Source organism: Lissotriton vulgaris, chromosome 3_1, assembly GCF_964263255.1.
Source record: "Lissotriton vulgaris chromosome 3_1, aLisVul1.2, whole genome shotgun sequence".
Classification (NCBI taxonomy): Eukaryota; Metazoa; Chordata; class Amphibia; order Caudata; family Salamandridae; genus Lissotriton; species Lissotriton vulgaris.
In genome coordinates, this window is record NC_141689.1 from 1,300,883,430 (window position 1) to 1,300,909,634 (window position 26,205).

Here is a 26,205-nt window from a genome sequence, read left to right on the forward strand (position 1 = left end):
GTATCAATTCGAATAGAAGAGATATTCACAGAAGTCCATAATGCCGCCTCCATGTCTGGATTGCTCTTTTGATACAATACTTGCATACATCAAATGGGTACACAGACAAAATATCGAGTTTTAAATATCGATATGCCAAAATATCGAAGTTTAAATACCGATATACAAAAATATAGAAGGTAAGTAATATCGACAGTCTAAATATCGATATTGGTATGATATCAGTAATATCGAAGTTGTAAATATTGATGTTAACAATATCGAAATTAATAACTTTGATGTTACTAATATCAATTTTTAAATAAATGTAGTGTATATTAAATTGTATTTATTATGTTTTATTATTTATTTTTAATGTAATTTAATTAAATATTGTCTTTTACTAGTGTAGCGGGTTGTGGGTTTATAGGGGAATAGGGTGGGAAGTAATTTAATTATGTTAAATTAATTATTAATTAGTAGGAATTATTAATTAATTAATTGAGAATTAATTTTTAATTATTTTTAATTAATTGAGTAATTGATAAATATGTTCTGTAGCGGGTTATGGGTTTATAGGGGAATAGGGTGGGAAGTAATTTAATATAATTAATTAATTGATATATGTTTGTACATATTTTAATTAATAATTAATTGGTAATTCATTTCTATTAATTAGTTAATTAATTATTATAATATTTTACATATTTATAATTATTAATTTATATATATAATTATATATTTTATATTATTTTATTTTATTACATTAATTATAGTATTTTCTTTATATATAATTTATTGTTATTCTTAATTAATTAATTGGCCAAAATAATAATAATTATTAAATTAAATTAATTACAGCAAATGTGCTAATATATTTACTTTATTGTTATTGTTAATTAATAATTAATTGGTAATTAAATAATATTAATTAATTTTGGGTACAGGGGTATTTTTAGGGTTCGGGGTCAGTTTTCAGTTCATGGGTACAGGGGTATTTTTAAGGTTCAGGGTCAGTTTTCAGTTCATGGGTAAAGGGGTATTTTTAGGGTTCAGGGTCAGTTTTCAGTTTTTGGGTAAAGGGGTATTTTTAGGGTTCAGGGTCAGTTTTCAGTTCATAGGTAAAGGGGTATTTTTATGGTTCAGGGTCAGTTTTCAGTTTTTAGGTAAAGGGGTATTTTTAGGGTTTAGGGTCAGTTTTGGGTTTTTGGGGTACAGGGATATTTTTAGGGTTCAGGGTCAGTTTTGGGTTTTTGGGTAAAGGGGTATTTTTAGGGTTCAGGGTCAGTTTTGGGTTTTTGGGGTACAGTCGTACAGGGTAAAAATAAAATTAATTTAAATTAAATCAATTACATGAAATTAAAAAATATAAAATTACATTAAATTATTAAGTGTTTAATTTATTTTAAATGTATATGTATTAGTTTTAATTTTTTAATTATGTTTTAATATTTTTATGTAATATTTGTAACATTATATGTATTTTATAATTATTTTTACATTATTATTAATACATTTAAAAAAACGATATTTTTAATTTAGATATTTTTGTACTACGATATTAATTTTTCGATATTTTTGTACTTACCTTGTTAGGGATAGGATTCCTATATTTTTGATTTCGATATTTTGTCAGACATTCCATCAAATGACCCTGGAAGTATCGCTCATGAGATGGCCGATATTTTCACACTCTTCCTTCTTGTTTCTTGTTGCTGTGCTTGGTCAGAAGCGCGTTGAGACCTGTCGGTGAGTTGGCGCGATATAAAACCCAGATACAAATACAAATACAAATAGGGTTTTCCTGGCATCATGCCACAACAGCTGTGGTCACTTAATATAACGTAGCTACCGTTGGAAAGTTGTCTGAAAAAGGGCTCGATCTGTGTAGTTGGGGTGCCGTGCAGATGACATGAAAGGTTGTTTGATGAACCTTTGCAAGATCCATGCAAGTTTATACCTTGGCATAGGAGTGTACCGCTCAGTGATGTTTTACAATTATTACCACTAAGAAATACCTCTTTCTTTCCCCCACTCCAACATCTATGTGTATAAGGTAAATTCCAGGTTGATTTGATGTATCCTTTACCCAACCTTTCATACAAGCCTGCTGGTATATTCTTTTGGCAGTATTGAAACTGAAAAGTTGTTATCAGGATTGTAATGGTGCCATGAATTATCCATCCAATGACAGGTCTTTCTGACATTGCCAATGGTAATCTCTCAAGTTTTTCAATGCTCAGCACCGTATAGTCTGCTCCTTTTTGTGCCAACGAGATTTGTCTATCAGTAAGGTTAAAGATAGAAAATAATGACGTTATGTTGATTAGACGCCATGGCACGTGACCTGAACTGAGGTTTTGTAACGTCCAGCCTAGCTGTACAATAGACAGCAATTGGGACTGACCATGTTGCAACATTATCATATCCTGTTCTATTATATCAATAGCAGATGATACAATGCTGTCCAGTGAATAGATTCTGGAGGACAGAGTCGTTAACCCATTGTCCACTGCAGAAAGTGTTTTTTCCAAATTAATACGATCAATTTCTCATATTTTTTCTGCAGTTTCAATTTGATTTAATTTCTAAGCTTCAATGTAAGCTGCGTATATGCCGGCGTATATGAAATGTTTTTGACGCTGTTTGCGAGGTCCCAGTATGAAATCTCGCAAGTCAGCACCGTCTTTAATTAAAGTTAAGTGTTGCTAATTTCGGGAAGTGTGGATCTCTGTAGCCAGTCGAGGCATAGTTTTCCTACACTGTATGTTGTAACTATCCCTGGATGTTGTCTCTGGGAATATCTTGGGTCTGGCCTGTTCTGTTTGAACTACTGTATTTTGTTCAGGAATCTCTCATTACAGTTATTAGTGTCTGTGGGCCAGATCAACCATTTGTTCTAATCAGGAAGTGTTCTGTTTTGTTTTAAAATATAGGCCACGTCTAACCCCTCATCTGTAGTGGTGTTTCTATCAGGCATTGGCTTTGGTATAGATGGGTTGTTTAAATCTTTTATCTTGGCTAAACCAAGACAGGTTGTTTGCTGAATTGTGTCATTCAGGAACATTATTTGTTCTGGGATCATGCAGGCTCTGAACAATGCTTCTAAACCTCGTACCTGCCATTCTTTTTTACCCCAGATGGTTTTTGTCTCAATGTTGTTTTTCCAAAATTTTAAACCAAATGTAGACATTTTTTCATAACATTTTCAGAATAAATCAGTTTAGTATTTGTCAACATGTTTTTCACTCCTGTCTTATTTAACATTTTGAAATAGAATGTTTCAGGATCAGTGATATTAAACCCCGAGAAGTATGAGAATTTCTCATAAAAAATTTTTGAGCTGCCTTTAGGTGGGGTTGGACAATGTTCCCATTGATTATAACTGAAAATATTTCTAGGATTTGCAGATAATGATGCCCAAAGTGGTTGAAACAGTACATTTCCTCATAATTCGACGAACCCTGTAAATATTCATGTTCTGTAAATTTTGCTGATATTTCGAAATCTGACATCATATCATTAATATTTTCAAAGTCCCAATCATCAGAGAAAGTACTAGGTGATACAAAGTCACTTAAAGAATCTTAAATTGGTGTGGATATTTCAAGAGCTCAACCGGGCCATAAATTTCATAGTCAGTTTTGTCCCATGCTATACCACCAGGTATAGGGATGGCTGTGATGTTCACTGATGACAGTTCTCTTTTTTCGATGTGTGATGATCTGTTTGGTTTCAGGACCAAGTTGATATTCTGACTTGCTGTGTCCATTGTACTATATTTTCCATCAATAAATCTACCCAAACTTAAAACCAATATGAGCCATAGAAGGAGGAAAAGTACGCCTAACACAATCCATAATTTAATCCATTGTGAAGTTAGATATGTTTCTCTGAGTTGATGAAAGAGTTCTGTGATTTTTTCTTTGAATGTTTTTGTTGCTTGCTTGTCTCCATGTTCACTTGGATCATCAGAAAAGTCATCAAAGTTGATAAAATAGCCAGATGCAGTTCTGTCAATTGATGGGATTGCTTCAGGATTTCCTTTGATCTTTGCATTTTCTTTTGTTACATTTGTAAGTCCGAGGCTACATCGTTGTAGACCGGTGTTTCTTGATGAACTGTTGCAATTTGGGTTTCAAGAGGCACAAGTTCCATGGCTTTGTTGCATAGTCCTTTTTTAATCACTGCAGGTTTGTCAAATATGATTAGTCTCTCAGTTTGAACCTCTTGGATTGTAGCAAGATTTGGTCTTCTGCTATTTCTTGGGAGTCCACTGGGCCTACTACTTATTATCTGCCACATGGTTGTGGTTTCACCAGGTCGATTGATACAACTCGGTTCTCCTTTTTTCCAGCAAGGGGCGGTAGTACAACTGATCTTGTTCCGCTGACAGCTAAGATAGGTACTGCTTTTCTGTAAGAAGGCCCATATTCCTTCTTTACCGCGATCTTGTCTCTGACCAGATCTCCAATCTTTGGAATCCAGCTGGGTCTGGCTGGAACAGGTGGTTTTTCTTCAGTGGTAGTTGGCTTTAGTTTTTCGTTACTCAGACTTTTTCTTGTTTCATTTAAGTCCTGTAAAACAGCCAAATGATCTTTAATATCAAAGGCTTTTTGTTGCACCACTGAAGTCTGACAATCCAAGTCCTGAATGATCATTCTAGTACCAAATAAAAGTTTGTATGGACTGATACCTCCTAGAGAATTTCTTGGCATATTATTAAGACTACGTTGGACACTTATTAGATGTTTGACCCACCCGTCACCCGAACCTAATACCCTCGCTTTTATAGATTGCTTTATGTCCCTTTTTTCTCTCCACTACCGCATTTCGCTCGGGATGGAATGGACTAGAATATCGCAATGCAATGCCCATGCTGGCCATGGCCTCCTTGTAAGCCAAAGAGCTAAACGCAGGACCCTGGTCAGAATGTGGCATGCCAATTGCGTATGTGCCGAAAAAGACTCGCAAATCTTTTATAACAGTTCTGGCGTCAGCCGAGCGCTGGGGGTCTCATCTAAATGAATCTCATCTTAATATTTATGGGATCGCATTTGTCTGCATAGATAGCCTGATGCTGTCTAATAGTGGTGTCTTGGCTGGTGTCTGGTCCGGTTCACAACTGCGATCTCTGTTGCAGTCCTGACAATTCATTGCAAATTTATAAATTTCAATGCTCATCCCCAGTCACCAGTATTGTGATTGTAATTCTATTAGAGATTTCAGGATCTCTTGGTGCCTCAGACCCAATCCCATGTGTGCTTCCTGTATCAAGAAGACTCTCCGGTTCATGTTTGGAATTACTCTATCCCCCACTCCAGGGATTTGAGCAAACGGAACGGATTTTGCATCAATTATGTATGTATTGACGAGTGAATAGTTTAGCGGTAACGCCGCATAATTGCCTTCCATTGAGGCTTTTACCGTATGCTTTTTTGTAGCTACGGAAGCCGAGTGATCAGCTGCCGCGGTGGCTTTGTCAGCCAATAAATTCCCTGCAACGTGAACACCATCACGTTGAAGTCTCTGCGTATGTATCACATGAGCATTTTGTAGTTCTTTCTGCAAAAGAACTACTTGTTCCCATAGTTTTTTATGTTTTATTGTGGCACCTGTCTCATCTTCGTAACCGTTTTTTATCCAGGTATGCATGAAATTATTGTAAGATAGGACGCAGTAATGCAAATCGCACACTATTAGTGTCGGGAATTCGCGATCGGCATTTTCAAGCGCCATCTTTAGAAATCTTTAGAGATCTTATTTCAGCTCGCTGAGCTGTACAATTTCTGAGTGATTCTGAATTTACCAATTTCTGAGTGATTCTGAATTTACCAATGTCTGAGTGATTCTGAATTTACCTAAGTGCCAGTGACCTTTAACTATCGCATACGCAACATTGCAAATCTGTTTTTCCACAACGTAGTGTTGTGCAAATTTTTCCGTGTACATTACACAGGTGTACTGTTCGAGAGGCACAATTTCAATCGGCAGAGGACATTCATTTTCATATTCCAGATATTCTAGTTTTTTCATTTTCGGATCAAATGCATGTGTCACGTCTTCTGTTGCAAGAGAAGTTTCCCATTTTATCCATTTTGGATCTAGAGCTTTAGCATTAAGATTGCCTGGTATTGTTACCGCCTCAAGGGCTGGCACTGCTGTTAAAACAGATATCCTTTTTCCTTGGGCTAGGGCTCTTTCTTTTGCTACAGCAGTTTGAACCGCAGTTAGAATTTTTTCAGTTGAACTGAATTTCATTTCAGCTTGTGTGTACAAATGTGATTTGTAAGCTATTGGTACAGTTTCTCCCTCATTAGAGGTCATGTATGTGAATCCATATCTTCCTGGGATGACTCAGATTACAAGGTTGCGTTCGTTTGCACGTGTTTGCAGTTTTTTTTTAGTTACCATGTCTGTCTGTAATGATCCTAAAATTTCTGTGTGTTTTTGAGTCCAATTAATTGGTTTAAAATCAGGTTTTGTTAGTTCATAGAGAGGTTTAACCATCTCTGCATAATTTAGAATGTATGTTCTTCCGAAATTCAGGAAACCTAGTATTGATTGTAAGTCTTCAGCATTTTTGGAGCTTGGAGAACTGCACACTTCTCTAAGAAGTTGTCTTCTAGGCTTATGCCTTCACTTGATAATTCATATCCTAAAAATAGGACAGTTAGATGGGCAATTTGTGATTTTTTAAAGTTAAATTTGTACCCTTCAGATGAGAACCAAAGTATTATGGTGTTGACTCTTTTCAAGTGAGTCTCCAGGTCATGGTCTGTAAGATAGATGTCATCGACATAGGATAATGCCTCATCATCATAAATTTGTAGTAACTCTGTTACCCTGGCTGAAAATAATCCTGGGTTGTTCTTGAATACCTGTGGGAGACGACAACATTATTTTTGGGTACCCATGCTGGAGAAAGCAGTCAAATATCTGCTTTCAGGTGCTATGTTTTGACAGAAGAAACCATTTGAAATATCTAATGTCGTTTTATATTTCTTGTGAACAATATTATTCATGTAATGCTGCACTGTGTGAGTTTTGTACTGCAAAAGATTTACGGCAGGAGTTTAGGTGTCTGTAGTGCAAAACTAGACGATATGAGTCGTCTGGCTTGGAGACTGGAAACAAAGGATTGTTCATTTGTGAGGTCCATGTTTCAATCACCCCCTGATGTTCAAATTGATCTAAACTGTCTTTTACTTGTTTTTTGTCTTCCTGCTTAACAGGATAGTGCCTCTGTGCAGTAGGTTGATTTTTTAACTGGATTTTATGGTGAGGAGAATCCTCTTCCCATCCTGCATGATTTTTATATAATGCAGGAGCTTGGGCCACTGCCCATTTTCTAGCAAGTGTGTATTTTTTATGTATGGAATGTGATTCGAGAAGGCAGGCATAATCATTTCATCGCCATGTGGGCACTCCCTGACAAACTCTGGTGGCCAGTCTTTCTCTGCTAGAAGGATATCATAGCCTTTAGATAGATTCTCCCAAAAGAGATCTTTTATTTTCCTAGTTTTATCTCCCTCTATACGTAATGTTATTTAATATAGTTTATGGCGCACACTCACTCGGGTGTCTGCAGTTTCCACTTGAATGTATTCATTCGTGTCCACTGTCTCCAGAGATTCATAAGGATCTTGCGAGCTATGCTCACTTCTGTTGCGCTGTCTAGCATTGTCTGGACCCACTCTCCGTTTTTCAGTTGTGTCCTCAGGATTCTTGGCATGTTTTATTTTAATACTGGCTACCTTCTTTCTGGGAAATTGTAATTTTTTACTTTGATGAGCAGGTTCCTTGTCTTTGGACTTGACGTGCTCTTCTTTATGTTCTGACCGTCCTCTTCTTTCCGATTTCTTTGATGAAGTCTAAAAAGATCGAGAGGGACGTGTATCAATATCTTGATATCTGTCAGGTTTTCTCAAATTGTCCCTATTTCTAATGTTGTATCTTTTTTCAGAGGGCTCCCTTTGGGGAGAATTGCCCCCTCCTTCTGGAGATCTATCCCTTGGTTGAGGAGACCTTCCTCTGGACTGAAACTGTTTTTCTCTGGGAATGGTTTGTTTATTACCGTCCCACTTCTTCTTTTGAGAATAGAGATTATTTTTAATAAAAGTTTTTTCAGGATTTTCAATTAGTTGGGGTTTTACTGGTTTTCCACCCAAGCTATCTCTGCCTAATTCTTCATAGGATTTTTCAATTATTTTAGCAAGCTCAAAAGGTTGGTCTGTTATATCTGTCTCTTTCAATTTTTGGCGGATTGCCACACATGCTGCTTCTCCTTTTATGTTGGCTAATAATATAGCCTATACCTGCTTGAAGTCTTTCAGTAATTTCATAAAGCATAAAGCAGGTTCTGGACCGTATTCTTTTTGAATCTGTCTTAGTACATCTGGTATTACCGCCATAGACGGAATACCATGTGCTTTTGTGTCGATAGAAGCAAAGACTGTGCCCCAAGTGTCACAGTCCTTCACATGTGGTGTGATCCCCATTGGGAGACAGATAGTAAGAATTCTGTATTTTTCGTGAGGGGTAGTATCAGGAAATACTGCCTCTATCTGAGTGATTTTTTGAGCTAACCAGAATGGAATTTCTTCCAGTTTTGCGGGTGCTTTACCAAGACATGATTGTATATTCTGTGGTGAAATCTTATTTGTGTTCCCCTGTTGAGGGGTGTTTTGTGGAATTTTAATTGCAAGTTGGACTGTTGAAGTCTGCATGACATATTGGACCAATTGTCTATGAATTTTAATTAGTTGTTTTAGCTGAACTAAAAGTTCTCCGTCTGACATTGCTTCAATGTCCGGAAGTGGTTTGTAGCTGGCTTGAACCGTCCATGTGGCTCCTGGTCTACCGAGTGGACCGAGCCTGGTAATGTGATTTTGATGTTTTAGGGCGCCATTAAACAAGAGGAGGTGCTCTTGGTATGTTAGTGGAATTTCAACTTCCTCGAAAGGAGAGTATTCCGCTGGAGATTCAGCTATTTTGTAGTAGTGAAACTCATGTGTTACAGCGTGTGCTGCAGGAAAATTTATCAGGAATAGAATACCTCTGTCTGCCGAAATTCATGTGCCTCTACCACAAATATGACTGCACCACCTCTTGATGATACTCCATTTTCTATAAGTTTTAAAGTTATGGCTTTTCTCATATTGACCGGGATGATTATTGCATCATGGTCATCTTCATTAAACCCTGTAAGATCTGCACCCGGTTGATTCACATTTACTGCGGTTTCACCGGCTTTGTTGTTGTCGCCGTGATTTGACATTGTTTAATTAAAGTTTCTTGCAGAGCTAGTTTTGAGGAAACAAAGATTAGGTGCACAATATTTTGGAACACTGTATCCTTCAATGTTTACTAAACCAAAAACTAATACATAGGATTCTCATCCTACTAAGTTCTGGCGGATAATAGCCTTTCGCCCACTCCAGACGTCTATTGGAGTTTTTACGGGAAAAAGGGGTCTGTGTGAAAAAGCACGACTGAGTTACTCTAGTATCTTGCGTTAGATTATCACCTTACCAAACGTTGGCGCCATGTAGTGTAGTTCCTATTTTCCCAATAGGCTCTGCACATTGGAATAACATAAACAATAGCTTAGACGTAGGACTGAGGTTGACTAGGTCTCAATTGAATATGTTAGACTTAATTTAGGTTTGCCAGCTAGCTCAGAGGTCACTAGAAACGTTCTCGAATTAACAGGGAGGAGTGAACTTCCCTGATTAGACAAGAAGGGATTCAGCTTCTGACAACCGCATAAACATGACAACTTTGCTCCCCCAGAATAAGGAGTATATCTCCCGAGTTGTGTGAAAACAATTGATAGCTATTTCACTCAGTCAATCGTGCATACTTAGTTTCACCAGAGTGCAGAGAAATAGAGAGACGGTTGTTTTCAATAAAAGGTGTTATTTATTGAGAAATGAATTGCCACAATTGCAATACTTGTTATAAAGTAAAGCGTGTACAGTAAAAGGAGTATTATGAAATAATACTGTAAAAGCATGGAAATGGTTTCTGAGCCATATGATACTTAAAAGGTATAAAATATATACAGTTACATACAATGATAAAAGTTGACTAAACGTACTCAACTGATGTTTCTAAATACGCCTACCCCAGTGTACCTAAACTAAGCCTAGTACGTGGGAAGGAGTAAAGGAGTTTTTAAGTTAAATTAGTTTTGCCAAGAATCTGACTCAAGAATTATCTAAGGATCTAATCAGCTCTGTACCTTGGTTTTAGAATAAAGGAGGTCTTGTATCTCACTCTCAGGACTCGATCTCCCAGTAACCCGCAAAGGTGACATGAAACCCTGGAGCTGGATTTTCTTGGCAGGAGAAAAAGACAGCGTCTTTCTCAGTGCGTCAAATGGGAGGGACGGCTTGCTTCAGGACTCGCATCAGCTGGGCTTCGGATAAGTAGATAGCCGCTCTGCTCCACACCACCGTGTGTTGCTTAAGGCAAACGTTGGTATATTTATACCTGGAAGGTGCCGAGTTTGATGTAAGGTTGGACACAAGACGTCAATTAAAGATGTCACTAAGAACTGGCCATTCTTTTCGGACTCGCAGGAGTTCTAGGACAAATCAAAACAAAGCATGGGGAATTCCCAGGTTGCTGGAGGTTTGGTTTGTTGAAAGAACTCATACTTTCTAGGAGTCTAAGGAAGTAGCCTTGCCGTATTTGGATTGCATTGGCTATTACTAAATATGGATATGTTTCTTATGCCTTTGTAAGGGTATGATTTGTTATAACCACATTAGGGCATACATCGAGAATATTTAATTAGGGTCTTAGATACGATCACAACAGAAGAAAATCCATGGTGGGAAAGGGCGGTTTGGGCCTAGTTGCAGACAGCGTTATGGCACAATTTAAACTGAGGCCTAGCAGTATTGCATGTTTTTGTGGGCTGCCTGTGGGGGTTCTAGATATTTGGGGGTGGGTTGAGGGGTCTGGGGGCACTGCTGGGAAGGTCTAATTTTGATTCCATGTGGTTTGAAGAAAATCCATGGTGGAAAAGGGTGGTTAGAGCCTAGCTGCAGAGCGCGTTTGGAGCGAGTTTCAGGTAATCCTCTGTAGATTTTTTAAGTGTGGGTTTTTATATTTTTGCTTATGGCCTGTTTGGGTGTGCTCCACTTTTTCGGGGTTGGGTTGAGGGGTCTGGGGGCACTGCTGGGAAGGTCTAATGTTGGATGCAAGTCGTTTGGAGGAAATCCATGGTGAAAAAGTTTTTATTTTGTAGCTCACTTGCGTGTTTTTGGGGGGCTGTTTGGGGGGTTCTAGGTTTTTGGGGGTGGGTTGAGGGGTCTGGGGGCACTGTTGGGAAGGTCTAATTTTGATTGCAAGTGGTTTGAAGAAAATCCATGGTGGAAAAGATTGGTTAGGGCCTAGCTGCAGAGCGCGTTTGGAGCAATTTTCAGGTAGGCCTCTGTAGATTTTCTAAGTGTGGCTTTTTCCATTTTTGCTTTTGGCCTGTTTGGGAGTGTTCCACTTTTTGAGGGTGGGTTGAGGGGTCTGGGGGCACTGCTGGGAAGGTCTAATATTGGATGCAAGGGTTTGGAGAAAATCCATGGTGAAAAAGTTTTAATTTTTTAGCTCACTTGCGTGTTTTTGGGGGGCTGTTTGGGGGGGTTCTAGGTTTTTGGGGTTGGGTTGGGGGGTCTGGGGGCACTGCTGGGAAGGTATGATTTTGATTGCAAGTGGTTTGAAGAAAATCCATGGTGGAAAAGGGGGGTTTGGGCCTAGTTGCAGACAGCGTTTTGGCACAATTTAAACTGAGGCCTACCAGTATTGCATGTTTTTGGGGGGCTGCTTAGGGGGGTTCTAGATGTTTGGGGTGGGTAGAGGGTCCTGGGGGCACTGCTGAGAAGTTCCTATTTTGTTCTAAAATAGCAGTTTGCACCTAGCTTGTGGGGAAAGATCCGCACAATTTGCCCATACTTACTAATTACTATCCTTGAAAAGGAGACTCAGAGTACGCACTTTCTAAATGAAGCTTGTATGTAATACTGTCGACTCTGAAACTGAAAGAGTTATTTTTGCAATACACTGCGTACCTTATATTTGTCAACAATTACAGGCCGTCTTTTACCCTGTGCGATTGGAAAAACGTAGATTAACTCAGGCTTACCATTAGCGATCCGCAATTCCGCATCCGCAAGGCAGGTAGTGGACAGTGTGTCTGGTCACCAAGATTGATCGACGGAGAACCAGATGGAATGGAGGTGTACCGCGAATAAGAGGAATGGCTGGATGCACGCAACTTCCCGAATTCAACAGGACAACTACAACATACAGTTACAGTATCCTCTACACTTCTCCTTAACTTTTAAACAATCTTATTGTTGTGAACTTCTATGAGTGTGACTCTGTGCATTTGTTTGCTCTCTGCTTCAAATTCATCCCTGCTGCTATTTTATACGTTTTTCTTTGCTATTTTTAAAACTAATTTCATGTACTAAGTGTTGTTTATTCTCTCTGGGGGCAGATAGGCAAGTGAAATTGCGTAATTACTGCAGCCCTGTACTTTCACATTGTTTCTTCATAGCTAATAAGTTGTGGAAAGTACTACTTAGTTTAAGTAAGCTAACCATCCATTTAGCAAGCAACTTCATGCATGCAGTAGTGCATGCACTTCCTTTATGTCCCATAAAAGATTTATGGATATCTTCATATCCAAAGATTTGTTTATCTTCATTTGTTGTTTGTCCATGCTGTGTTTTTTTTCCTCTCTCCGCAAAACTTTCTCCAAAAACCCCATTCCCATCCAATTTTCAAACCCTAACCCTCTTCCTCCGGGCTGTGTGGTTTTCATTGAGGTGTGATTAAATGACAACAATAATTCCACACACTTGCTGGGGAGGATAAGGTCAAAGCAACAGAAAATTAATTTCAAGGCTGGTGAAGGAATCCGAGGATATATTCTTACTCAGCGTGACACACACCCATTACTATTTGCAAATCAAATCTGATTTTCATGTGCGCCATCAACTGGATTGATCATCACAAACATCCTCCTCCTACATGTGGCGATTGATTACGCTGCTGTGTCCTTCAAATTCAGTACTATTTCTTGTAGTAGCCAAAGCCAAACTCCACGCAACTAGTAGTTATACTTTGAATTAAATACTTTAGCATTTTTTAGGCTAAATTATGGCACTGTTCTTGTGTACTGTCATGTGTTATATATCGTACTGTTCTAATGCTCCGCTCAGGCCACTCAAGGTTTCAATTTCATTTTTGTCATATGCTGCTACTGCCACTGTGTACTAACACTACTACCACCACAACAATGCCATTTCATCCGCCCAGGACTGCCAACCTTCATCACCATTTGCCAATAGCTAGGCCTGGGCTTTGCCCTATTCTCAAACACGAATCACAGGTAAGATAAGCGCTTGGGGGCGGAAGAATAATGGAGTAGGAGGAGAGAGGAGAGACTGACTGTAGTACTAGTAAAGTAGTAGGACAATTGAATTCACGAACTCTGTGAGTGGCACTTACTTTTGTAAACATTTGGGCGATTACTTAGACAATTTGAATCAAGCAGCCAGTTAAGTTTCAGGAAAACAAACGTACAGTTACTTCCCCCCCGCCTCCCCCGCAAAACAGTAAAAACGCGTATGCTATGTTTAAGTTGAAAGTAAATAATTATTTTTATCCCTAACAAAAAAAACTATCCCGCAAGACCCGACCTACCCCACCCTCCCTAACCCCAAAGAATGTCTGTGAAATAAAAAGTCCCCAAAGTCCAAATAACCCAACTCCCAATTCCCACCCCCCAAAAGTCTTTAAAAAAGGGGCAAGGGATAGTCTCTCCTTCTCTACTGCCGCCGGCGGTGTCCTTTGGCCAGGTGGTCCTGTTTCTCCCTGTGGAGATTCTTCTTGAGCAGGGTTTTCACTCTCTCCATCTCCTGCTCAAGGTTGGACACCATGAGGGTTAGGCGGTGGATGCTTGCCTTGCACCTGCTGTGAGGGGCAGCTGATTTTTTGGCTGCTTGGTGGTGGCGGGTGGCTTTACTACCACAGCTCCGTACCACTGGAGGCTTGTGCTGACTGGCTGACCCAGGGTGCGCGGCGGAGGATGGAGCTGTCGAGGTGGATGTTGTTGTGGACTGTGTGTCCTCCTCCTCCTGGGCCCCCAGCCGCCGATATTCGGCGACAATCGCCTCAAGCTTCCTTTGCCGGGCCCATCTAGGCAGCTCCTTCCGTGTTGGTTTGGAAGGAGCATCTATATGAAGAAAGAAAAACATACTGTAACCAATGCTTTTTAAGATTAACACAAAATAATTCAGCAGAAAGTTGTGTTACAGTAGCACTAGCAACTTGCAAGCACAATATATAACATTTGTGGCCGGTATCTAACCACCCACTTCGTCGGCCTCTGCTCTAACATTAATGGGATTTTCAGGAATTCTACTAGCACTATATGGACTCACTACATTAGACTCAGACAGTACACCAGTCTTCTTCTCTCGTTTAGCGAAATTGGTACGTAAACTTATGGAAGCCGGCATAATGCCAGGGAAGTCAACTTGCATCCAAGAAAAACAGACGCAAGCCATGATGACACAGACTTGCGTTACTGTACCACTCTAGTACATGCAGGTGGGGAAGCTCTTACTTTTCTATTATGGGTGGCACTGGCTATACTCTGTTACAAGGGCTACTGTGATTGTGATTGTGAGAAGCATTTATATAACGCATGGCTAACTGGATTAATTTAACTTTCACCCTGGAGTGCCAATGACTACTAGAAAAGGAAAATGAAGAAGATAAATAATATGATTATCTATCCCTTCACAGGATATTTGCTTACATATGGTATGGTTTGTTTTTTATTGAGTGAACACGGAAAGGCCACACATGAGTGACAGAGTTGACGGAAAAACTACTTTTTTATTTTATTTTGGAAACCGCCAGCCATGCATCCATGTTTGACTTGCATTTGAATTTGAAGGAAAGGATATATTGCGCACACATACAGTTTCTGTTTCACACACCCAGGCGATCCTCTTCCCTTTCTCCTTCCACCCATCCTTGCTTCAGCCTTCAACCGGCCATGCATCATATTCCCAGCCACCTCGGGCAGCCTTCAAAAATACGTATCATTCTTTGCCAGTCATTAATTTTAACTCGCTCGTCCTTCCTTACAACCTTCTTTCCCTTTTCGTTCATCCCATCCATCAACTTAATCTCTGATCTGACTTGGCTTCTCGATAAAACTTTCACAGCTGATTTGAAGTCAAATTTAGAGGAGGCCATTGGTTACTCGTCAATAAGCATGGGCGAATTTTGCGAATCTCGCGTTCGTGAATTTTGCGGATTTGCGAACTCGCAATCCGCAAAATCCGCGAATTCTCGCAAATTTTTTTTTTTGTGTTCGCGTGGGTTTTTGCCAGTTCGCGAGGGTTTTGTACAATTTCGCAAACGCGAACTTACCTGTCGGGTCGCAAGTTTTGCGAACTTGTTGTTTCTACGTGTCCAGCCTGTTTGGGACACTCTTCTTCATCACTGCCACTCTCTGTCACCACTGCCACTCTCTGACTACTCATGCCACCCTCTGGCCCACCCATGCCACCCTCTGTTTCATCACAGCACCCTCTGGTTGTCCAGTGTACATTATTGTGGCAAAGCAAAGCACACCTTTCCTGCCTCAAGTGACCTGAATTAATTTGGGGCTGATTAATGTGTCACAGAATATTTTTTTAGCTGGCACCTGCTTCCTTAGTGCTTCCTGATTAGTGATCTTTTGCACTTGCTAAGTGCTTTCATTGTTGCAAAATTAGTTACAACACCTGCCCTGCCCCAACTGACAATAATGAATTAGGGGCTGATTAATGTGTCACTGGATTTGAACTTCCAGCCTGGCTCCTGCTTGTCTGCCTTAGCTGTAATTCAGGACCTTTGTGTAACTATTCTGAGGGTCAGAGCAGGGTCACATAATAGTTGCAAGTAGGCAACTGAACTCTGGAGGGACCCCTCAGGAAGCACTACAGGAAATGGCTACTAATGATGAGCTTGAACTTTTTTGAACCTGGTAAGTAGTTTCAGTTTTGCTAAGATCGTATTTCTGCAATTTAGCGCTTATTCGCGGGGCGCGAAGTTGAACTGGGAAGCCGCGAACTCACGCGAACAGTGCGAGCAAGCCATAAAATCCGCTGCTCGCGGATTTGCGGATTTTGCGGGAAATTCGCGAATCTCGCATATTGCGAATTTACCGAAAATCCGCAAAATCCGCGAGCGTAACGGATTTTCCGCCCATGCTTACTCGTCAACTCCTGCCGCTAATGCTATTGCTCATGCGAAGTCAAGGGTGAATGTCTTCTACCTGGTTGACAAAAACTTACTTCTAAATTTGTAAGTCTTCTTAACAGTAAAGTGTACTTGTACTGTACAACATATACACCTGTGCAGAGAGCACACTATGCAGTCTGCAATCTCAATGAGTAAGGAATATAATAGTTTACCACTGCCCGCCACTACCGTGGCATCCCCCACAGCACTTCCTGATGGCTGTTCCACCACCTCTGCCCCAGGAGTGCCCACCTCCGCACTGGCCCCGGCAATGGTGGATGGTTGTGCTGGTGTTCCGCCCAGAAAATACATTTCATATTCTTAGATGCCATATACACCACTCCCTATTTTTTCTAGGAATGAAAAAATGTTACTATACTACATAAACACATGTAATAATTCGTAACTCTCTAATCTCGAAACTACACATTTCCCTTTCTTCAGGGAAGGCTTTTTTTTTATTTATGCTTAGCCATAACATGTCTTGCTACACTTTTTGGCACAACTGATGAATGCTTGCTTTTTAACACGCACCATTTTTCTCATAACAGACAGAAACTTCCCTTCTAAGAACAAGAGCAAGATCAGATCATCATCACTTGGAGTCAGCAACGATTCATCCCCACAAAGAAGACTTGAAGTTCCAACCAGGTGAGGGCTCTCCCACAATTAATGTGTGAAAAAAACACTTTTCAGTTTTGAATCCTTCACCGTTTATCTTATATGATGAAGTTTATTTTAATACATGTTTTTACTTTTAATAACGCTTTAAAACTTACATAGACTCTGTGGTTTTTGGTCATGAGTGAGTGAGCGAAAGGGTTTGCAAGCATGTGTCCGTGGCTCAGAGAGGTCGGGACTCTGACTCTGTAGTCTTATGTCCTGGGTTGTATAATCATTGGGAATCAATCATCGCTACATTCGGGAGCTAAAATAATGACTCTGACACACTAGCTAGTCAGTAAGGAGATTGGGCGTTCAACTTCTGTTATGACTGAGGTATGTGGAAAGTCTAACTGCACCTATTATAATTCATAACCAATGCCCTATTTCTTGTCCATAGTTCTGTTTGTGCAGAATAGTCCCTGCAACAGTAGTAGTATGGATTGTCCTCCTATCCAATAAAAACGTAAACTAGTATCTTATTCTTGGTGGCCATTGACATTTTATTGCTGGGAATTGTCAAAGCATAAACATTTAGAAGACTTCAATAGACAGTAAGGACAACCCAGAGGACTGCACTCAGTGCATAGAGCTATTGCTGAATAGAACAGGAATTTTGTTTAACACCTTTTACCAACTGTGCAAGCTTAGTTAGCTACACAGACAGACTAATATTAATCTAGCAGTACCACAGGGAGTCATACTAGAGGCAAGATAAGCATTTAGAAACAGTCTACAAAAAGATCTAAGCCGATTTAGTAAAAAATAGAATGAGGAACGTTTGGAAAAAATACAGGTGCTGTAAAAGATAGAAAAGTATAATTATTAATATTAACAGGGAAACTTACTGGGGCCAGCAGAGGAGCCCTCACCGGACCGATCCTGGCCTTCCTGCTGTTGTCCCTGCTTCGCCGGCGCCGCTACCTCCTCATGTGTCCCCTTGCCCCTGACGGAAGCTGATGTACAACATTTCGGGGAAACAGACAACAATTGCACTAAATTTATTGACCTATCTGATGTGGTCTAATAGGATATTGCTGGATTCGCGGACCGTCTACTTGGAAAGTTATGTTACTCACTAATCCAACTACAAAAAGGTTCTACTAGGACTGGCAGGCAGCACTCCGCAGCACGCGAAGTGACAGACACAGTCTGTCATGATCACTACCACTATCTCTTCTTAGTGGCAGGAGTACAAAGGAAGGACTAGACTTGAGACTCTAATGTCTAGTGTTACGCAGTTCTGTGAAGTACACTGATACATAATCATCACCCAGGCCAAATGAACACAAAATTGAAAACAAGTAAGCATAGTTGCACCGCCAATGAGCAGGCCAGCACCTGCAATCACAGAAGCTTTTGAAACATAATTTACCTTCAATGTAATCGGCAGCATTCTTGCTCTTCGGAAAAAACAAACATTTGCAATATGATAACATAGAGCAGGAGAAAACAGAGTAGTGATTAAATAGCTACTACTACTCACCAAGCCCAGAGATCTCGACGCCTAGCATGTCGAGCAGGTCGTGTTCCCGGTCCAGGACGTCGGACCACCGGTGCGTCGCCTGGATGTAGGTGCGCCGGACCCCAGACTCACGATACATGGCCCGGCACACCTTTCCCCATAGCTGGCGATGCTCCCGGAGCCCGTACCCGGCACCGAGCCTGCCGCCTGCCACCTGCCGCCTGCCGCAATGGTTTTGGGGAGGTGGCGTTGAACGAAGAACATCAGTGTGGCCACCTCCATCGCGCTGAAAATCTCCCGGGCTACAACTGCTTCCCCCCTTAAGCGCCCGCATGGGAGCCGGGTACGGGGTGCGGGACCCTTCCCCTTACTCTTCCCGGCTCCCTTTGCCATGGTCCTGGACAGCTGCAAAAAAAAAAAATAGGAAAGAATAGGGAAAAAGTAAAGAAAAGAAAAGAGTTAAAAAAGTAGCTTTAAAAGTAACCAAAAGTAGAAAAAAACACAAAATATAGATGTAGAAAAAGAGAGGGATGGATAATGAGTAAAAAAGATCAAAAAAAGTTAAAAGAAACAAAGGATTGCAAAGATTCGCAGAGGATTGGAAAAGCATGCCCAGAACCATAGCAATCAATGAAAAACAAGATAGCCGCGCCCATTGAGGACCACGTGGGTAAGTTTGCGCGATATTTCCCCCGCGAGCACGCAAAAACCCCAGCGAACACGTAATCGCCCCCCGTGCACAACGCTAGCATGCAAATAGCGACCGGAAATGGCAATACGCAACGCGAACAAGATGGCCATGCCCATGTATGACCGCATGGGTAACTTTGCAGTTGATGCGCTGCAGGCGGCCCGCGAACACGCAAAAAGCCCAGCAAACAAGCAAAAAAAAAATCTGCAAATTCGCACGAATTCGCACATTTCGCCCATACCCCATCCTGGATTTCCCTAGGTGTCTAGTTTTAAAAAAATTACTGTTTTCCTAGATATCATTGGAACTAGGCCCAACAAACCACAGCTATCCACATTGCAAAATAAGAGTAATTTTTTCATGTAAAAATATGATGTGTCCATGTTGAGTTTTGCCCCTTTTCCTCTTGTGGGCACTTGGCCTCCTCCAACAACTGGGGAACCATTGTTATTGGGAGACTGTGGTTTATACTTGATGGGTGGATTGATTGCCGAATTACCGGCCCTTTATCGCAGCCAAAGTCGTGATAAATTTACCCCACCATTCACAAGCAGGTACTAACAGCCCACAGCACCAGTTTTCCCACGATAGCAGCCGCAAAAAACATCACCACAGAGGACCCCCGCAACTATTGCTAATGAGATATAGAGTAGGCGTTCCCTTGCAAAATGCTGCAACAATACGGCACCGCAACATTCACAAAGACCAGCAAGATCGGCGATAAGAACACTAAACACACAATTTTTACACCTGCTCTGACCTGGTGTGTAAAGTCGGACAGCAGCCTAAACCACAAAAGGGAGCTCAGCCCAGGGTGTCATCGGAAGGGCAACAGATGCCAGGGAGCCACTGATCATGCACCCCGGACACCCAAGAGTGCCACAACACCAACCCTGCAGCCCCCCTTGACCACCACAGAGGCAGCACAGACAAAGACAGCGGCCCCCCAGGAAACGTACCTGCCTCACAGGCCCAACTTCAGATAATGTCACTGTCCACTACAGGCTGAAAGGGACAACCATCCTACGCATCCTGGCCATCATCGCCTCACAGGCCTACAGCACCAACACAGCGGACAACCAACATCCCACCCAACACCAAGCTGCTGGCTGTGCTGCACCTGTTGGCCCCTGGCATACCCCAACCAACACCAACTGGAGTTGTTGGAGTCTCACAGCCAGCCACATCCAAGCCCCCCACACGTGTCCTGAACAGCACCATCACCCTGACACCCCAGGCCTCATATGTCCAACACAATGTGCAGGAACCACTGGAGACCAAGCAAGGACCATACACTATAGACGGATGCACCCACGTGCTGGGGGCAATCCACTGCACACGTCCCGCCTGTGCCCCCTGGTGAAACAGCACACAATCAGCGCAACAGGAAGCACATGCTCCACATCAATGTGCAGGCATTATCAGAACACCGAGGGACCTTCACCAATGTCACCTCCAAATACACAGCCAGTGTGCAAGATCCTTTCACCCGCCGACAGTCCATCAGCATTCAGCCTTCCCAGGATGGCACCAAGGGAAATGCACAGCCCCTTGGCAAATTCCCAGTGAACACCCCACTCACCTCAACTCCACAACAATGCAATCCACAACTTTGGCAATGCACACATCACAAATTCACAACCAACATGCACAACATCATGTCCACCCACCAGGCACGATAGAACAACTTTCAATGGCAACCTGGGCAAGCCGTTAACATGACTATTCAACGGCATGGCACCTCAGCCACACAATAGCCAAATGTAGGGAGAGGTGGCAACCAGGCATGTGTGAAGTATGCAATAGGATCATGATTGGGAAAGTACATAATGCCAAGAGTGGCAGCGAAGTGTTGGACAGACCGCCGTATGCAGAACACACCCATATCCACTGCGACATCCAACTCTGGTGTATGTAGTGCAGTGCACAGTGGATGCAATCATATCTACCTAGCCAGTGGGGGTCCTCTCAGGAATATTGCCTGTTACACCGCGCCTTAAGAGTGAGCACAGTGGGATTGGCCGGGGTACGCCATGCCAGGGTAGGGGTGTGAATAAAAAGCACGAAGCACTGGGTGTGGCCTTCTTTCGGAAAGCCCAACGTCTCTGCCAGGGCAGCGCCTCCCACCCCGCCACGAGGCCAATGCCATCCTCATTAGCATAGTTGCCTGAGATCCTGTGTGCCTGCCATACCCGGTGTAGTATACAGGCCTCAGCTAGACCCGCTAGTGCAAGGAGTTCGCCTTTCTCTGCACAAAGTCCTCAGACCAATAGGAAGAAGTTGGCACAGAAACTGGAATAGAAAAAGTAACATTTATTACACCTCATGAGGTGGTGCTACGGTTCAAACAGTACCCTTTGGTATTGCAAGAAGTAGCACCACGAGCTAAGAAAGCATGGTTTATTTATACCAGCACAGGGGCTCAAAAGAAGGCGGTACAAACACAAGAGCACAGTTTATGTACATATAAGATAATCTCGAGAGGCACAATTGATCAGTGGGAGGAGCGAACAGTTTTGGGGGTCAACAAACACATTCCTATCTGGAACTAATTACTAACAGATGTGGAACCTACTTGACATGCGCAAAAGTGAGGGATGCTAAATATAACTTGTTGCCAGGCAGATTTCAATCACTGTGGACAGGAAGATAGGAGAAAGCAAATGGTCAGCACGAGGCAGCATGTAGCAGACAAGATGGCTGCCACAAATACAAAATGGAGTCCGCTAAATGTCAAGATAACTGCCAGAACTAAGATGTCTTCTGCTAATGCTTAATCTAATCGCTGTCAAATTACAACACCGGCATGCTGGCCATGAACTCGTCAGGCCCAAACCCTGCGCCACCAGGCTACACTGATCACATGCTGACACTGGCGTGTGTCATGGAGGGTTCACCACATGCCTGTGTAAGCTCCGACACAAGCAGTCAAAATGCGCATTGGACAGCATAAATCACGCATAAGATGTAGGTACATTGGGGCGCCTCTAGTACAGCATTTTATGGAGGCAGACCACAATGAAGAAGATTTAACTTGGGCAGTTCTAGTTACCATCTCAGCCAAAAATCAAACAGATTTAGAGACCAAGTTGAATTGCACTGAAGCGAGATTAATAGAGAGATATCACACGTCTGAAAAAGGACTGAATGAACGTGATGAAATTTGGGAATTGATTTGAACTGTTGTCCGTTTCCTCATGAAGCTTACCTTATGTCCATTCCTTTGCTGCTTTCTCTTTTGAATTGAAATAGATGATGAGATAATATTATACATAGCACTGTAGTATGTATAATTATATTAGATTTATATTTATATTGATTCCTTTGGAGATTTTACTTTGTATATACAGTCTTACAAAATGCGATAGTTCGATTTTGAATATCCATTGTTCTCTTGAGTGCTGCTGTGTCTTCTTTGAATATAGGGTTACTATGTATGATTTAAAATGGGAACCCAATAGTGGAAATGCAGGAGTATTATTATAACACTATACATATTTTTATATCTTCCTTTTTATGTCCTTTTGATTAGTTTTCTTTTCATAATGATTTATTATTGATTTCACCCATATTTGTTTCTGTGTGGGTTCTACGTTTTATATGTGTACACTCGCCTTGGATAGAATGAGGTACTTTGGATCTTGTGATGCCGGTCTATGCACGGGAGGTGTAGACACAAGGATTTAGATTTCGTCCCTTGGTTCTGTAGTCCATTTTCGGTGTTTCCGACGGGTCTGACGCTAGTGCTGACGCTTGATATGTGTCAGTTATATGCGCGAGGTCGGCCGCCTTTGCCTTCCTGGTGTTTGATTCACGCTGCAGTGAACACTGATTGTCCGTGTCGCCTTGCCAGCTAATAATTCAGGTAACCGCCCGTTCTCTTTTCTTCCTGCTCGACTTCCTTTGGCACACAAACTGCTGCTACCACACGTATCTGGTCGACATGCAGGATAATGCAGCTCAGCGCGAGAGGCATGCAGGATAATGCGGGTCAGCGCGATAGTCGTGACAGTATTATGGTTCTGTCACCATGACCACCGCGATCTCTCTTTGAAGAAGGGGCGTGTGTTTTGCCATGAGTTTAAGGCCGACAGAGACTGTGATTAGTTGGGTGGGTGTATGGTCTATGCATTTACGAGTTTCTCTCCCCTCGTGTGGCCATATGTGAATAACTATTGGATGGGCTTTCCGCCTCCACACGTTCTCCAAATCTCTAGCTTTGTTTTGGCGAGCGAGAGAGAGATATTGGTATCACTTATTATAGATTGTTATCGTGAACCTCTGTGCATCTATAATTAGTATAACCCATCTTTGGTAATAAACTACTGATATTAGAGGTCAGTGTGAGTTCTAATGGACTGTTCCTCTCTCTCTTTTTCTTCACCCCCGATGGCCGTATGATGATGGCAGATAGTACGTGGGATTTAAACCACGCCTGTTTTCCTTTTTGCCTTATTCGAGTGGGCTCATTGTATATATAAGGTATGCAAGACGCATTTTTTTTGAGTTAACTTATGTAAATGGAAACTGATATGAGACCCCTCTCTCTAGATCAGATTTGGAGTTGCGATTCATTGGCCTTTATATGTGTTTACTCTAGGAATATTTCCCTATACTGGGGATAGAAAGGGAGTCCCGCCCCACCCACGTGTGGGTGGTTGCGTGTACTAGCCGCCGATATCGGTCCGAGGAGTTGCTAGGACCCAGAAGCATAGGTATATATTCTTCCTTTCGGGTGATAGGAATTGTTTTTTTAAACACTTGAATTTACTTTGGGAGATAAGGGGTACATACTTGTGGTGTCCCTTGTTCTTCATTACACATGTGCTTTCTTCACGCATAGAGGTGTGGTTGAGGGCCCATCTGATAATCACGTTGTATCATTTATTTCACCTTAAGTAAGTTTTATCCTTTTTTTTTTTTTTGAAAACCTTTATTTGACATTTTCAACCAGATACAAACACGGGCCTACAACCCCCAGGGCTGGCCGCTAAGCAATTGCAACACAATACTACGAACAAAACTTCAGACCCAGCCTCCCGGGGAACATAGTCGCTACATCCACAATGCGCACTGGTTGGAAGACATATCAAAATGGGGAACAGGATACAGAAGGTTTCATTTTATAATATAATATAGAAGGATCAGGTGCCATACAATATCTCAAGCTATGAAGAGGGGGCGAGCGAAATAGCAGTGCGTCCACAGTTAATTCGTTTTCATGTAGGTCAGTGGCGTTAAAGCAGACGACACCCGGATAAACAAGCATACTATTACGGTTCGCACCAACATGTATGCCCGCCCCGTGGCCCCGAAACATCGCGAGAGTTGAGGCACAGATGTGAAAGCAGAGATGGACCGAACAATGAACCCACTACACTGACCCAGAAAAGAGAAAAGGCCAAGGAAAGATAAGAAGAGAAAAAAAGGCCATAGAAACAAAGAAAAAACAAAACTCCCATCCCCCAGCCCCCCACCCTGCACCCATGCAGATGACTACGGCCTACCCCCCTAGCAGCGTGCCTGTCGCCCAAGAACCAAAACCCGAAATATAGAAGAAACAGGGAAAAAAGGAAAAGAAATTAAACCCCACCCAAGAGGGGAAATGGAGGAGGGCTTTATTCAACGCACTCCCGGTCTCTCGCCCCCGTCCTAACCAACCCCGCCCCGGACTCCGTTAATGCAGTAAAACAATCCCGTTAACCATAATATCACAATGAACAACCCAGACAACAATCTCAGCCTTGGCCCCGTCGATTAAATTCGCTGAGTCCGTCAGGGGAAGAAAGCCCCGTCCTCAAAATGTCAAAAGGTACACAGAAGTTGGCAGAACAGAGGTCCACAGATGAAAAAAGAACAGCAGGTCCCAAATTAGTCGGCTGGTACCAACGATGCCCCTCCCAGTCTCCGAAGCCAGGCTTTATCCCATCCGCCATCTTGATAGACCGACTGGGGAGGGGGGTCGACACAGTCCAAAACAGGTCACTGTAACAATTGAAAGGATCCGAAGTGGGGACAGCATGTAAATGTTCCGACAGTTGCAAAACCGGGGAGTCCAACGGATTAATTGAGTCACCAAGCACAGTACTTTCGGGTGGTTCCACTGCGATAGGGGCAAATACAGCTTCCAGCGCCGGGTCTAAGTACACCACCGGGGCGTCAATCGAAAGGCGAGCCGGCCGCCGGGTCTTGGGCATCAAGTCAGGATCCGGTCTCAATCCTGTGATTCCATCCGCCACCAACAACAGGCTGCAGGTCTGGGCTTTAACAGTCTCCTGAAGTGCCACAAGGGCCTCCCTCACCGTCTGCAATGACGGGCCACTTTGAGCCTGCTCCGTCAGCCTCCATTGTTCCTCAGGCATGGTGTTCCCCACAGAGAGGCGCCTTCTCTGGGGGAAGATTAGACGGAGCAGGAATGAGCCATGAGGGACAGACTGGTAGCATGCAGTAGCGCGTAGTGAGATTCCAACCCAAGGGGCACCGTCAATATGAATGCCGGAAGTCCGGGACCCCGCCAACACAGCGCCATGCGTCACTTGTCACCTCACCTCATATAGAACACCAGGCAGCAGATGGTAGCAGAGCAACCCCGAGATTCCGAATGTTCCAGAGACCGGGCCCAACTGCATTCAACAGTCCGTTGTTGTTCAACTCGGACCCGGCTAGGTCAGCACTCGAGACCCCGGCTTCTCGGCTGGGTTAGGCCTCAAATCGGTCCTCGACGTTACTCCGCTCCACGATGTCGGAGAAACTCTGGGATCACATCATCGGAGTGCAGATCAGGTCACACACATGGATCCGGGGCAGGAGATCAGGATAGGTGACAGGATAGTAGAGCGTAGGACGGAGGTCAGCGGAGCCGGGAGACTATGCGGCCATCTTGGTTGGTGTCCTAGCTCCTCCCCGTTTGATCCTTTGTTGATCACTGTTGGGCAGTCTTTTTTATTTTCTGCCTTTCTTCCTTTTCTTCTTTTTCTTTGATGGATTCTCTAGTAGACTCTGCATTTCCACGCGTGGGGGAGACAATGTCACTTGTGCAGCTGTGATGTTATTTTATCATATGTGCTCTTGCTTGGCAAATAAGAAGGTATAA